We start from the raw sequence: 15,818 nt of genomic DNA, 5'->3' as shown, positions 1-15,818 counted from the left end.
ACCAGATCTTATTACATCTACTATCTGCTTTCAAATAATAATGAATATATTTCAAATCTAAGGGATTTAAGGTTTACATTTTTTAATTCATTTTTTAAAAATCCAGATAAGTCAAATTGTCCAGATAAGAACAAATGATCATTTAAGACAGTGACTGGTTTACAAAACATTAGTGTGCAAATAGTGACAAGTTAGTGTAGTGCATCTTGAACTCAAATAATAGTGTCGAACAGATGTGTGCTAGTCCTGATTTTGATTTAGTCTAAAGAACAAAGTAATGCAATGCTCCTGGTTCTTATTGACACTCTAATGAAAAATGTTAAGTCAACCGAAAGCTGGATAATTTAATCACAACAGATATTGATTCCAGAATCTCGTTTGATATGCACCTCTTAATATCTCTTGCAGTGCTCTTCATGCCAATATCTCTTAGAGCACTTTATTAAAAAGAACCACCTTATCTTTATACAATTATGTTGTTTTTATCACACTGTTAGTATTTTTTGGGGTTTTTTTTTCAGTAAGAAGCCAGAGAGGTTTAATTGAAGTTATTACATCTCATACTATTACTTTCATTAGTACTTTTACATCAGTGCTTATTGATCTACATTTCTATGAAAATACTCTTTTGAGCTGCAGCTAGCATAATTAAAAGCAACTTATGGTGTTAATTGGGCCTTATTAGTATAATGAGCATGTTATAATAAACATGTTCTTATCTAGGGATCCATATTGAATTTAGTATCACAACCAAGAATAATTTGCAGTCCAGATTTGCAATGTCATCTTTTAAATTGCTTAATAAATAAACGTTAATGATATATATGAAACATTTCCCAGTCTATTGAAAATGAACACCATCTGTATCATTCACAAAATTATACAAAACAATAAAAATTACAGGGGGAAATATAGAATCACTTAAGACACCTATTGCCTTAGCTTTTTATAGATCAGCCATAAAGATACTGATGTAACAACTGAAGAAAAGTAGAAAAGCAATTAACTGACAGCTAATGTTCCTGTTTAAAGATCAATATAAGATATAATATTTTGGCCAAAGTAAAACATATCTTCTTCTAAATTTCTTAAAGATGTGCAGAAAGTAAATGTAGGCAAATCACTTTGTAGAAAAAATCTCCATTTGATGACTGCATGCTGGCTTATGGCCTATAAACCTGTAAAGACACAATTGTTAATTATTTTTTAACTAGTACTATTGTTGACAATACTATTTAAATACAGGTATACTATTTAAATAATTATACTAATGCACAGTGAAAACTCAACAGTCTATGTATTGTATCAGTAGCACATTGGTCACATAATTTCATTTGCATACGAAGCAGACAGGTTTGTTGATTGTTTGAGTAGTCTGGTTCATTGGCATAGCACAATACTGAGCTCAATTCATGTGGTTCCATAAAAAACACCAGGTGCTCAGTGTTTAATATTTGAATTGAGTTTAAAATGGCAAAATAAACTGAATAAGAGCCTGTATAAATAGCCATTCAAAAAGTCATGATTTTAATTAATTCAAGAACAGTGAAATATACGACCATGCCCCTCTTCAGTAATGAAGATTGCCAGGAAGCTATCAGCTTGACTGAAGTCAGTCTGTGTGTGAGAAAAGGTGCCAGGAGAATGAAATGTCTTGCTTGAACAACCAGGAGACAAGTACAGAGAAACCAGGAAACTATCTCTGTGAGTGACACGTCCTGTAAGGCAAAGGGTCAATGAACTGGCCCAGAACCATCGCATTCACCTGAACCATCTGCATAGTTGTTTTCAGCCTGAAGTGGCTACAGCATGAGAAACTGAAAAAGAAATAACTGCACATCCACAAAATCACTGTAACTCACCGTCTGCATTAAAATGATCATTTTGTCAGGTTGAGAACAGTGGTTAGTAAGAAAGTGGTAGAGTGTTTTATTAATTGATAAGTGCCATTTTGCCCTAGGCAGTTCTGATTGAAGCCAATGTATTCATAGACTTTATGACAAACACTGTGTTTTTAATGTTGTTTTTAAGGTTAAACTGTTGTGCCTACCAGTAGTATAGTGTTCCTTCATGCCATTCTGGTGCATCCAATAGCGATCTGTCCAAAGGCTGATTGGGTCTATATGTCTATATGTCCATAACACCAGGTTAACACTACAGAAGTTCATATCTGATCCTAGCTTATTAAAGTTTTCTTTTTGACAGTGCATCATGTTTTATATTTAAAACCTATCATAATTCTTTGATCTGTATAAATGTTAACATTTCTTGCGGTTTTAATATCTACAGTATATGAGATTAAATCCATTGCTTCAAGTCATCGAGCCATCCAGTCAAGTCAAGTCAAACAGATAACTCAGAATGTTTTATTGTAAACATATATTGAAAGATCTCCAATGTATAATTTGCAAGACACATACAGTAAGGTATAATTATAACAAAAATGAATAATTTGTGTCTTATTTAAAGATCATAGTGCTTGGATATTTAATAGACTGTATCAGGCAGGTGTATCATTAGTACTCATGAGCTCATTTTACTAAAGTGTATTTAGCCTTTAGTAAAGCCTTTGGTTTTATAGCTTCATACTGTGCAGCCCTGGGTGGTGAACATGATCAGTGACTGTCTTATCAGCAGATTACATTAGACTACTGTTTGTCACGCAGAAATCAATACACTCTCCTGTCTGACTGGTGCCTGTTCTGTGAATATCAATTTATTGGAATTATCTCACTTACACTGCTAAGAACTTTTTTCATTTTTTTTCTAAATTATTAAAGGAAAATAACGACTAAATAAAAAAAAAACATTTAAGTTATATACTGTATATACTGATTCTTAATTTGTTCCTTCTACATTGCACATTGAAATTCTCTCTATCATTTAAAGCAAGTATACAAAGAATAGTGAAACAGAAATGTGCATATTCGTTTAATTAATATCACCTTTGCTTTTTTATCCATGTGGAAATTGACTGTATTTTAAATTACATTAATGAAGAAAACGCAGTGTCCATATGCAGTGTTGGGGAAGCTTATTATAACAGTTACAAGTTACTAGTGTGTGGCATTACCTTTTAAAATTAGCAAGAAATTGAAGAAAATAATTTTAAAATGTCATCACTTACTGTACAGTGATCTATGAAGTGTGTATACAGTTAGTATGTAAAGAAATATTTCTTTTAAGAAATATATAACAACAGAAAAAGAAAAGGCAGTGTTACAGTATACGTAGTTTATATGTAATAATGAATTTCCCTAAACCTCCTATTAATTAATATGCTTAATATAGGTGCAGAAAGGGAAGTACAGATTTATAAAACATTTCATTTAAATAATTGCATGAAATGTCTTGTATAACAAGTATAAAAGTTTTGAAAATAGTGCATAAGACGCCAAGGCCCCAGCACATACTGTGTATGCTGATAGCACCACAAACGATTTTTGGTTTAAATGTATTCATTATAGATTTTACAAAACGGTTTTAATTATAACACAGGAAAACACTGTTATATTTCCACAACTGACAACAGTTATATTAAAATTGCAAAATGGTAGCACACCATTTGATCAAAACTGTTTTATGTACAAGTTGTAAAAGATACTGCACATACAGAAAGTAATCAAGCATATTCCATCAACAATGTTACTGAAAATGCATATTTTACATTATTATTTTTTTTAATTTACACCGGTTTCTATAATTGTGATCTCAAGAATTTGAAGGATTTTACATTTTGTAGTCTAATTCTGAAATTGTTCAGTAGGTGTAATGAAGTAAATATTAGCAGTTAAGGTCATGTTGAACCATGAAGGATTGGGAGGTGTATTGCTTTTGTTACTAGTTTCAAGATTTTTAGTCGCACTTTGTACTGTACATGTCTACATTTAGGAAGAATTCATGCTCTTTATGAAAAATACATAGTTTAGTTTTAATAAGCATTTTAGTTTTTTTTTAATTTTTAATCATACTGTTATTATTGAAGTTGATTTTCTTCAAGTCATGTTTTGCAGATCATCTCTATTATTAATCACTAAGAGCGAAAACTTAAGAAAAATATAATTATTATTATTTTGCAGAATTATTCCATCATTTGTACATTACCCATTTATAAGCAGAACATTGATCATATGAGAGTCATTGAACAAGCTACTGTGTGTGTATTTGAGTCTTTTTGTGCATCAGTCATTGATGGATTACTTAATATTTCTTCTTTAACATTTATTTACTTTGCCTGTAGGTGATATGCATAGTGCAAGTTTTAAAACAGGCATGCAATATAATAATTAAGCAACAACAGAGAACAAAAAAATACAGTGTTATAGCTAGTTAATATGTACCATAATAGTGAAGAAGTCATTTTGTGGAAAAAAAACTATTTTATTGTTTTTTTATAGTTAAACATTATTAACCTGATTCAAAACTAGAAAAAGAAAGAGTCTTCATTTAACAATTAGTCTTTTTCCTTGATATTTTCTGATAAGCAACACTTGTATTTCAATAGTAGATCAATATTAGAAGAGGGCAGTAACATTTGTCAAGTTACAGAGTGGAGACCCAAGGACAGATTATTTGAACTAAACTCCGATCACTAATTCAAAAGAAATGAATGCTCAAAAATTTTTTGAAAGTAATGCATTTGTATGATTAGATAATTTTGTTTGAACATTTGCCGACAGAACCTGTGTTTTGTTAATTGGCAGGATAATTTTCAAAGCCCCTGCAGTAAAAAAAAAAAACAGCAGCACTGCAGATCTTAAAATAAAATATATCTAATGAACATATCAAGGGACTGCAACAACCCTTGTGGGCAAATTCTCAGAAAACCAGGAAGAAAGGGAATTTCACAGCGGAAAGAGAAAGTGAATCAAGCAACCAACTGAGGCCCCACCTAAAGAAGAGGAAAGAGATTGCAGGTATTAGTTCATTTATCACCTCAAACTCTTGAAGGCAGACAGAGCAGAAAATCTATTCCTCTCACTTTTGAACAATATTCTCTCCATCTTTGTCATCTGCACCTGCTGAAATCACTGCAAAAGCAGGTGAGAAATTGAAATGTCAGCTTCAGGCTTGTATGGAACGAGTTCTCATTGAATGCAAGGATGGCAAACAATGTGCTCAAAGGAACATTCTTTTTCCTTAGCATTCCCTGTCAAGTTAATGGGAGAATCAAAACACTATGATAACAGCTTATGACGAGAAAGGAGCATAATATAGTTCAATATGTTGAAGTGACAAAAGACGATGTTGACTTTATAAAAATTGCCATAGCAATCAAACCTCACAGGGTCCAGTTAATTGTACGCATACTGTACGCTGATTTATGGGTTCGATTTCATACAACCATTTATATTGTTTTCCTTCTGTCTCTTGACAAGTAGTTTCACAGGAAAGTCATTCGTTAGCATTTACTTTAGCTGACTAAACCGAAGATAAATTTTCGGTTCTTCGTAATGCATTTTTATTTTTCAATTTATCCTTACATGCCAAAGGTATGTAAATCAGAATCAATTAAAATATAGTTAAGAAACGTCATAGTTTCTTAGATTCATAAATGTTTTTTTTTTCTTTTTCTGTGCAATTACATGATTTCAGCAAAGAACACTGTATGTGAATCTGGCAATGTTTTTTTAAGTTTAAAAAATATATTTTAGAATTACTACTTTGTTGAATAAGGAAATTATGACTTCTAAAAAAGAAGACTTTTCCAAAATGTATGTATTTATTAAATTACAAAATAAAACACAAAAACGTATGTTCTAAGTATGCTACCATAACTTTTATTATTACAATTGTTTTTAAGAAGTGGTTATTTTTAAATTATTATAGCTGGCAAATAAAATAAAGTATTTGGATTAAATTGATTCTTACTGCGTTGTTTGCTTAATTGATTATTATATTATTAAATAAATATATATGTATAAATAGTAGCAAACCAATGTGTACTTCTGGACAAATAAACAGCAGATCTTTTTAAAACTGATCTGTTTTCTTGCAGGTCAGGCTGCTTTGACAGATTTAGATGCTTTAGCACTTATATGAAATGCTTCCTACAAAACAGTTAGCCTTGGTATTTTATGTCATGAGCACATTTTTTGACAAGCACATGCAGTACTGTTTCTCATGTGTAATTCCCACTTTCTAAGTTTCAGTTAAACAAGGCAAATGAACAGCTTGATTTAGATATTTTTAAGTTTTGAAAAAAAGGTTTTCTAAGTTCATTTAAGAAAAAAAAAGTAACCAGACCTTTCAATCTAATAAACTGGAAATTACCGTATGACACTACTGTTGATAATTGGTAACCAAACAAAAAAAAGAATGGTTCTAAATGAGAGGAGGTCATCTTTCTAATCTTTTACTGTAGGTTACTACAGTCATTTCTTGAAGGATGCTAGACTTACAGGCTTCAATCCATCTACATTTGAACCCTGTTCCAGATAACCAATAATGTTTCATATACTATTAGATTTTGGCTCCAAAAAACAGGTTTAAAATGATTCAGAAATAAATCATATAACATACAGTATACTGTACATCTTAAAATGGTGGCTAAACCAATGATAGAGCATCCAAACAGCTAGATTACATCTGTGAACACTGCCAGAGATTCCAGGTCCTCCTTGCTAAAATGCATTTACTGGAGACAAGTCTAAAGGACATGAGAGAGGCAGAAACAGGCAAATCTCACATTCATGGAGTTATGATTCCCTAATCTAGAAAGCTCAAGGTGGCAACACCACCATCACAGTTAATGAAGTTCAAACACCAGTTACAACTTTAGTCTGAGCCTGCATGACTACAAACAGAAGAAAAATAGAAGTGCTGGCTTCTGGAGACTGTTCTCTGGAAAATTGCATGTGAGATATACTGTACATCAAGAACCTTCTGTCAAGAACATTATCCTGCCTCTGTGGAACATAAACATAACCCGAAGCCTGACATCATCCAAAGAGTTGACAGACACTAAACAAAGGTTGGTGTTGTTTTTGTTTATTTTAGATGAACAAATGGAAAAGCCAATATCAACACCACAAATGGTTAAGGAACTGGTGTGCTGAAGAAGGGTTCATCAACCTCAGGAAACCTTATTATGGCAAAACTGTACAGATGTAATGGCTTACATCTGGACAACATGAGCATCTGTTAGTTTGTAGCAAGCATATACTAAGAAAAGCAAAAACATTTAAACTAGAATGGAAGGGGGGAGACTCCAAAGAAACACTGCATCACAGTTACACATTATGCATTAAGTCAAAAGAGACAAAATGTCGACAAACCAGGCATTTGAGAATTATTAACATACCCTTCATCCATCCGTTTTCTAACTGCTTCTTCCAATTCAGGGTCACGAAGGAGCTGGATCCTATCCTATATGAAGATGGCACCCCAGCTATAGAATTTAACCCAGGCTCCAGCAAGGCAGCAAAGCTGACAACTCCGCCACTGTGCCACCCTATTAATATACTGTACTTGTTTGTATAATATTTAAGTAAGCAAAAAGTTAAAAGCCAATGAACAAAAGTTAACATCTTCATAATACATTTTGGAATACACTTACAGTACTCTCTTTCTCTTTAAAGTCATTACAATATTTACAATCTGCTTCAGTCTTCATGGTCCAAGTTATGCCTCTGTTTTTATGTACAGTACAATGTGGAAAACCTGGTACTAGCCATCATCTGAGGTGTACCTCTGAATACCCCCATCTACACAGCCCAAACAAACATCAAACCCATTCTGACGAAAAGCCATCCTATGTACAGTACATGAAGGAGTGTAATGTACTTTTCATGAAAACTTATGGAAGTAATAAAACTATAAAAGTTATAGATAAGAATGGTAACAAAGGATAGAAGGCCATTTGGTATGTTCAACATGATAGAAATGAGAGTTCTTTGGTCACGTTTAAACAGTATATTATAATTTGTCCTGGGATCCATCCAGGGAGCTGGATCCTGTCTTGTCAAGCAACAGCTGCAAGGCAGACCACACCTTGGAGAGATTGACAGTCCATCACAGCACACTCACTGACACAAACATTCACACACTCACACCAGGGCATATTTTCCCAGCAGCCAATTAACCTACCAGTATATCTTGGGAGTGTGGGAGGAAACTGGAGCACATGGAAGAAACCCATGCAAACACAGGGAAAAATACAAGTTCCACACAGATACTGTAGCACCCCAGGACCAGAATTGAACCCAGGGCCTCAGTGTTGCAAGGCAACCATGCTAAACACTGCACCACCATGGCACCTTTAGTGCTGTGATATGGGTGGCAATTATGTGCTTGAATATTCATTCAATATTTGTGTTGTGAGTTTTTTGTGTTTGTTTTCCTTGTTAAGGGTAAACGCTGCAGCTTGCTTTAAATGCTCTACTCCAGCTCTTCTCGCTTTCAGAGCAGAGAGGGAGCTAGACATTTAGTTTTGTTAAGCAGTCAAATTACTGTTTTCAACCATATTTACTATATTAATCTATCTAATAATTACAGAAATAGTAGTGCTCAACAAAGGAAAATATATTGGAAATAATGTCTGAAGATAATTTTGCTCACTCTCTAGTCAATGAAAGCTGAATCATTTTAACTATGGTTGAATAATTTGTGAAAAATAATGTATGTTTTCAAAATATTATAAATCTATCTCAAAGAAAAAACATCTAAATAAAATATGCCAGAGGGAAGCATATATTTTATATTAATAAATATTAACCTTGTTACTATGTAAACATGTACAGTAATGATGTTATTTGCATCAGCGATTGTGTTAAACAATATCACGAGTTAAAAGATTAAAAAGTATCAAACCAAATTAATGAACTGCCACTACCATTCAATATGTAGAAATCTCTACTCATGAAAATGGCCACTTCAAAGATTACAACCAAAGGAGCAGGACTTTAAATGAAATCATTTACACTGCACCATCTAGTGGTTCCGGCAACTGCAGCATAGCTAGGACAGGTTATTAACCAGCATTTTGAAGCTTGACCCCTATCCTTAATGGAAATATTAAATTCTGAAGGTCAGTTTTCAAAATGGATTCGTTTATTTAGGTCAATAAAAGCACTGAGCATTGAAAAACAGCCTCCAAAGATCTTGGTATTTATAATGTCAAAAGGTCTTTTTTTCTGAAGATATATTTCAAAAAGGATCACCACATATTGATTTTTTCATATCCTTATAAATTAATATGAATCATATTTCTATGGCATTTTAGTTACACAAAAATGCCACAGGACACTTTTCAAGACACTGTAAAAGAAATACAGGTTACATATATATACATATCGTACAGTCATTTTGCCATCCACTTGATTGCAAATTGTAAATCCTGGTAGAAAATGAACTGTAGAAATGTGTGCTTATTGAAAGAAAAACCATTGTATTTTTTACACACCACCCTTAAGTGAAAGAAGTGTATAAATATTCCAGATTCTAATTTGAATTTATATAGTTTGAGACACAAGAGACGATGCCTGTATATTAACTGGAAAATAATACCTGTAAGATACTGTTTTTAAATAAAACCTCTATTGACCTCTATTTTACAATTTTATTAAATCTGGCAGTTTTTAAGTACCCTATAAAACAATGTTTTGTCATTCAAAAATAGTATCTCTACTTCTTTTTATTTTGCAATAAAATCCATGTGTTTCCAAACTGCTTTATTTATCAACTAGAGGGTTGAGGAGAGCCAGGGCCTATCCCAGCAAGCAATGGGCACAAGCAGAATTGCCATATTCTACATCATATAAAGTCTACAATCTTTGTTTTATATGTTTAATATGAGCTTCTTAATATGTTTAATATGTATTTCTCTGCCCTGCAATTTGTAATTTATTTGCAGAACATACAGTATGTACTTCAGGAATTAAAAATAGTCACATATTAAAAACATCTCTAAAGTACACCAAAGGCTATCAGTAGAAAGCACTGTGAAAATCAACAGTTACATCAAATCCTACTAAGAAAACATACTGTAGCTTTATTCTACTAATTCTATTAAATTGAAACTTTTACCACTCATTTCAAAAGAAAATATCATTTTCGATATTGCTGTCATTGTACCTCAAGTTACTACTGTAATTATTATTCCTTGTAATTAAGTGTCAAAGGCTGCAGATGTCTGTTAGGGCCTACATCAAAGACAACAAGAGATGTGAACATTCTGAATACTGGATGTAGAAAATCAGAAAATCAATCAACAATAAATGATTGGTCGAATTGACATGAATGAAGGAATAATGAGTAAAGTGTATAGAGCAAAGGGGAAAAATGTGAAGGGAAAAACTGGCAAAATTTGCCCAGCACGTTATTTCATGAGTAATAACAACACCCTAGAATTAAACGCATTTGAGGATGTTTATTGAGTACTTATGTATGGTGAGATTTGGTTTAACCTGCCTGGCTGAGGTTCAGCACCCTGGCTATAGGACAAGGAGGCTGGGTGCCCCATGCAGAGTGAGTTAACCAATAGCCACAGATGTGAAAATTTAGTAAATGACAAATACATGAGGCAAAAAGTGAAAAGAAGGATTTGCATGCAAGATACTGTATATATGTAGTTTACAAAAATGATGCTGCTTTGTAAAATAACAGTTGGGACAAAAGCTGCTTGGTTCTAATCATCCCTCCCAAACCTCTGTTTAGAATTTCTATACAGAGATAGTAAAACATGTAGATTGTGATTTTTAGCACACATAGAAAAATAGGAGGTTCATTTGCAAAGAAATGATTTTATTACATTTTTAAGATTATGTAACATTTTCAAGGAGGCAATGTATGTTTTATTTTTATTACCATGGCCATTCTAAGTGCACTAACACACTGAGACCCAGATTAAATCAGTTGATAATTGACAGGGTTTTTCATCCAAAAGGATTTCAAAAGCAATTTACGTACAGGAGATGTCTCATTTCATTCACCACTGAAGTGCAACACCTACCCGAGTCTTGTGGAGCAGCCATTATGCACCAGCAGTTCAGATACAGAGGTGAGGAAGCACTTCACCAATTAAATTAAGGGGGGAAATTAGGGATGACAGATTACAGTATGTTAAATACAATGCTGATTTTAGTCAAGTCATTGGAGTAAATGCCTATGTTACAGAGCCAAGGATTCTTTAATGACCAAGTGCTCAGAACTTCAGTTTAACGGCTCTTCTGAAGGACACCAGTGTCCCAGTCACTATGCTGGGGCAATGGTATAGAAATTGTAGTGCAGAGGGAGGAGTGCCACCTACTGGTTCATATACACAATCAAGGATCTGAATTATATGCCACAAGGGCACATTTCTGTTACATTTTGTTTTGTGAAGGTTGAATATGTCATTCTATGTAAGAATATATGTTTCTGTCTTTACAAGCTAAACACAAAAAACATGAAATATCAAGCTAAAATAATATTATAATCTGCTTTGTATTACATTGTTGGTGGATAATATAATCTAGTAATTCTTGCTAAAGTTGAATTTTTTTACTGTTAAAGAAAATTAACAAGCTGAATGGCTTTAATACCAAAATCATCAGAATCAAGCCTTACATGTTGCTACTATTTAGAAAATGAGCAAGATGAGGCAACAGGAAGTTCATTCATCACTATATTTCACAGACAAAACAATTCATTTACTGCTCCAAAAACTAAATTTGTTTCATGTCAATGAGATTCTGAAGGCAATGCCAATTTTGTAAATGTGTTGATGTTGTTTCTTTCACTTTTTCAGTGGTGCATCCTAGTATTTAGAAGATAGATATATTGCATGCCTCAGTCGATTAATGGGATTTTTTTTAAGACATCATGGTTTAGTTTCCAGAATCCATATAAAGAGTTTGATATCTGTTTTTCACAGATAGCATAGTCCATTAAAAATAATTTATTCAAAGGTCTGGATAAACCTACTGTATCTTTAACCCTTGATTTTTTTTTTGTTTGATGTCTCTTTAAATACAGGTTTATCCAGCACAACACGTACTTTAAGCATGTAAAAGTGCAAATGGTCAATAAGTTATCCAGGCTTATTCATATTCTGCGATCTGTGATCTGAGATTTTGATGGACTAACAGATATACCTTATACTCAAATGGGCAAAGATAACACCTCTTGATGGGATCAATTGTTATAAAAATGTTTGTTAACATTAACCAATGAATTAATGATCCTGGCTTCCAGTTATTGTTCCCTGCCATTATTGAATTTTTCTTCATGGTTTTAGGCCATGGTTTTGCCCCTAATTTCAAATGTATTGGCCAGAATCATAATTTATTAGTATGGGCTTTTATTTAACAGGAAACACCTTTTAGTGGTCCCCTTCTGGACTACCTGATTTGATTACAGCAGGTGGGTGCATAAGCCTGTGGTTTCAATTTTGTACATTATGTCTGGCTGCATGACAAGGATGGCTTAGTGTAGAGGCCTTTGTACCCAGGCTTTTTTTATTCCTATTTGTGCAGTTCTAAAATGTGAAATCACAGGTGTTCTTTACTGCAGTCAAATGGAGACTGCATTAGCAGGTGCTGCTAGAGGACCTTGCCCACTGCCTTCAGGAAATGCCAATAGTTGATTGCAGACCAACTGGGAAGACCTATGAGATCTTATTAGAATACACAAAAGCAACCAACCTGTAATTAAATTACAGTTAAACACAGATGTTTTTTGTTCAGCAGGTGGTCCTTTAACCTTTATGATATCAGGCTGCTTGTGTTCAGACAAATTGTGTGCTTTCTCGTGCTTTCTATTACATAGAAATAGCAATGAGCATGTTTGCTTTTCGTCTTGATTGGTTTTCATGTACAGCATATGCAGTGAATTTCACATGAGCATATACTGTACCTTGGAGAAAAAAAAAACAGAGTATTTTTTTATTCAATTGATAAAAATAAATTGGTCATAGCATGCAGTTGGTACTGTGCTATTATGTGATTCATATGACATTTCAAGCTAATTTCAGACATGGATAAAAGTAAATACATGATAATAATAAACACATTCTTCTGAATTCCATGCTATTTTAATAGTCAAAAATAATAATTAAACTCTGGTTAAGTCTACTGATGCTATTCCCATTTATAGTCCAATTCATAAATGGAATAATTATTTTTAAATTGCATCTACTTGCATAATCATTATCACAAACTAGTTTGCATAATATCAGATATTAAATTTAATAATAAATACAGTTAAGAAAAAAAACATCTTGGTGCTCCTTTTCACCGATTTCCTGTCTAGCCATTTGCAGTATATGTTGGTGTTACACAACCAGCTCGATTTTCTGTCCTCTATAATACTGGAAGCACCCTGACGAGGATTATTTGACTTCTTCTGTTTCTAATTCTAGCAGATAGCTCTCAGAACCATTTCTAAAACATTCTGACCTTTAGTCAGAAATTGCAGTTATCCCTACATATATAGTAACCCTACATTCCGTTGAGGTATAAAAATAATTCTTGGGTTATATATTTTAAATATGACAAGAAGTCTATCTCTACAAAAATAATTACTAGGCATTTTTTACATACTCATGGATTTGCTGGTAGTATATTTTAATGGTAGATTATGGTTTATATGCGAGATAAGTGAATACTGCTCTCCCTCAATAAAAATAAATGTGAATATACTCGTTATCACTTGCTTGGTTCTTATGAATATGGAATAGCAGAAATCTGATGTTATATGCTGTAGAGTACCATTCTATTTTTTATTTAACCTTTTCACTATAAGAGTGTTTCAAAAGAAACTGCAAACAAGTTAGAAATCTATTGTCTAGTCTAGCTCATTAGATATTCTCATGACCTTTTGTGGTGAAAAATGTGATAAAGTAAGAATCCATGCCTGTATTTCAAAGCCAAACATAATAAACATTTGTTTTGTCTCTGATTTAAGACAGTGTTTGGGACTGCTTTTTAGATCAAGAAACTTTTGCAGAACTATTTACACTAACAGAATTCAAATAAATACAATACTGACAATACTGATAATAATATAGAAAAGATGCTAATTGATTGATTGATCAGTCATTGAGAATTTGGATGTATGCAACAGTGGGATTATTAAAACTGTTATTGTATTCACTCTCATGCTGTTTTTAAAGTATATCAAAGTCAAAAGAAAAAAATCATTGTCTTCTGTAGTTCTAAGAAAAGAAAAAAATGTTCAAGAATTTGCTGGAAAATCTGATTTAGACTTCATTTTGGAAACAGCATATTTTAGGTTGTATACTGAAAAAGAATCCCAATTACACCCTGTTAAGAATTCATTTGCTGCATTAAATACATGTTCCATTCATATAACTTTCCAAACATCTCTTTGTGGTCTCATGTACTCAAATAGCCTTAGATTAGCACACAAGTCCCAAGAAGAAATTAATATGTTCTCCAGCAACCAATGTGTTTTCAAGTGTGAAAAATCACTTCCTTCTGTTCCATTAAGGGAAATTTCTCTCATAGCCATGACTGGGACATAGGTATTATGACTAATCTGTTGCATTCAGAGTTCACTATAGTAGACCCAATTGGGAGCAAATTTAGGAACTATGGTTTGTACCAGATATGATGATTGATGCTTAAAGTACCAAACGGCCATGGCTGGGTTTTTTAATCAAAATCAAAATAACATTATACCAGCATTCATCATAATACAACCAAGATTACCAATAACTTTTTTTATTACTGCCAATAGATTCTATATATGATATAAATCAACAGATTGGAATTCAATTTATCTGCCAGCTCCATCAATGAAGCTGGACGATTTGCGTCCATTCATCACGAGAGGATAAAATGTCTTCACCTTGAGCTGTATTCAATATTTTTAGGAGATCAGCAATCTGTTTGTAATATTATTTTCAGTACAATAACATAGCATGTACAATGTTAAAGCTTTCCTACTAATGCAATCTTGTAGAAAGAGACTGAGTTTAGAAAAGTACCAGACATGACATACTGTATAAATAGAGAAATTGAATGAGAGATCTTATATTATAGCTACACATGAAGTTAGTTATTTACCTGATTGTGAGACTCGGTACGGAATCACTCAATAAATATTGCATTGAATTTTTTTTTAATCTGATTTCTGATCTGATCATCCTACCAAGTCAAGATAACCCTTTGCCTTTCCAAAACAGTTTTAAAATATTGTGGTTATGTACAGTATACTGTAGTGATCTGAACTCCTTATTAGCACCTTTTAATTTAATCACTATGCACTTTAATTCAATTTCTCCCTCCACCAAGCTTTCCCTATGCAAAGCTTAACTAATTGATTAATTGATTAGATAACTTAATATTCTTAAAAGTCCTGTGCGATCTGTTCAGGCATGGTCTGAGGGTTAACAGGGTGAGCAGATTCTTTAAAAATACAAGGATAATTTGAATTTAGAGATAGGTAAGTTAAGAAATCAGAAAATGAATATATGCATGAACCTACCATATGCATACACTTACTGCCTCCTCCTCCTCCTGTATTGTTTGCAGATTGTTGGTCCCTTGTTATACATTCCATTGTGTTTTAAAATTTGCTGTAAGAGCAATGATTATGCAAAAAAATGTTCATGTTTATCTTTTATAAATGCATAGCCACAGTTTAAGTTACTTTTTGCTTTTAAACATGTTATCAATTTTGCTAAATGTAATTTATTTTTAATTATATAAAACTGTGATATGTTAATAATGTTATTAAAATATATTTTATGAACTACAGCTTGGCCAGAAAAGAAAACAATGTTTAATTTTGGCAGTACCCTCTATGGACCTGAATGTACTGGTATACTCATACAATGTAAATAATCATAAAATAATATTTAAATGTCTTTTTTG

Source organism: Atractosteus spatula, chromosome 11, assembly GCF_055471065.1.
Source record: "Atractosteus spatula isolate fAtrSpa1 chromosome 11, fAtrSpa1.hap1, whole genome shotgun sequence".
In the NCBI taxonomy this organism is placed as follows: domain Eukaryota; kingdom Metazoa; phylum Chordata; class Actinopteri; order Semionotiformes; family Lepisosteidae; genus Atractosteus; species Atractosteus spatula.
This window is presented reverse-complemented; position numbering follows the sequence as displayed.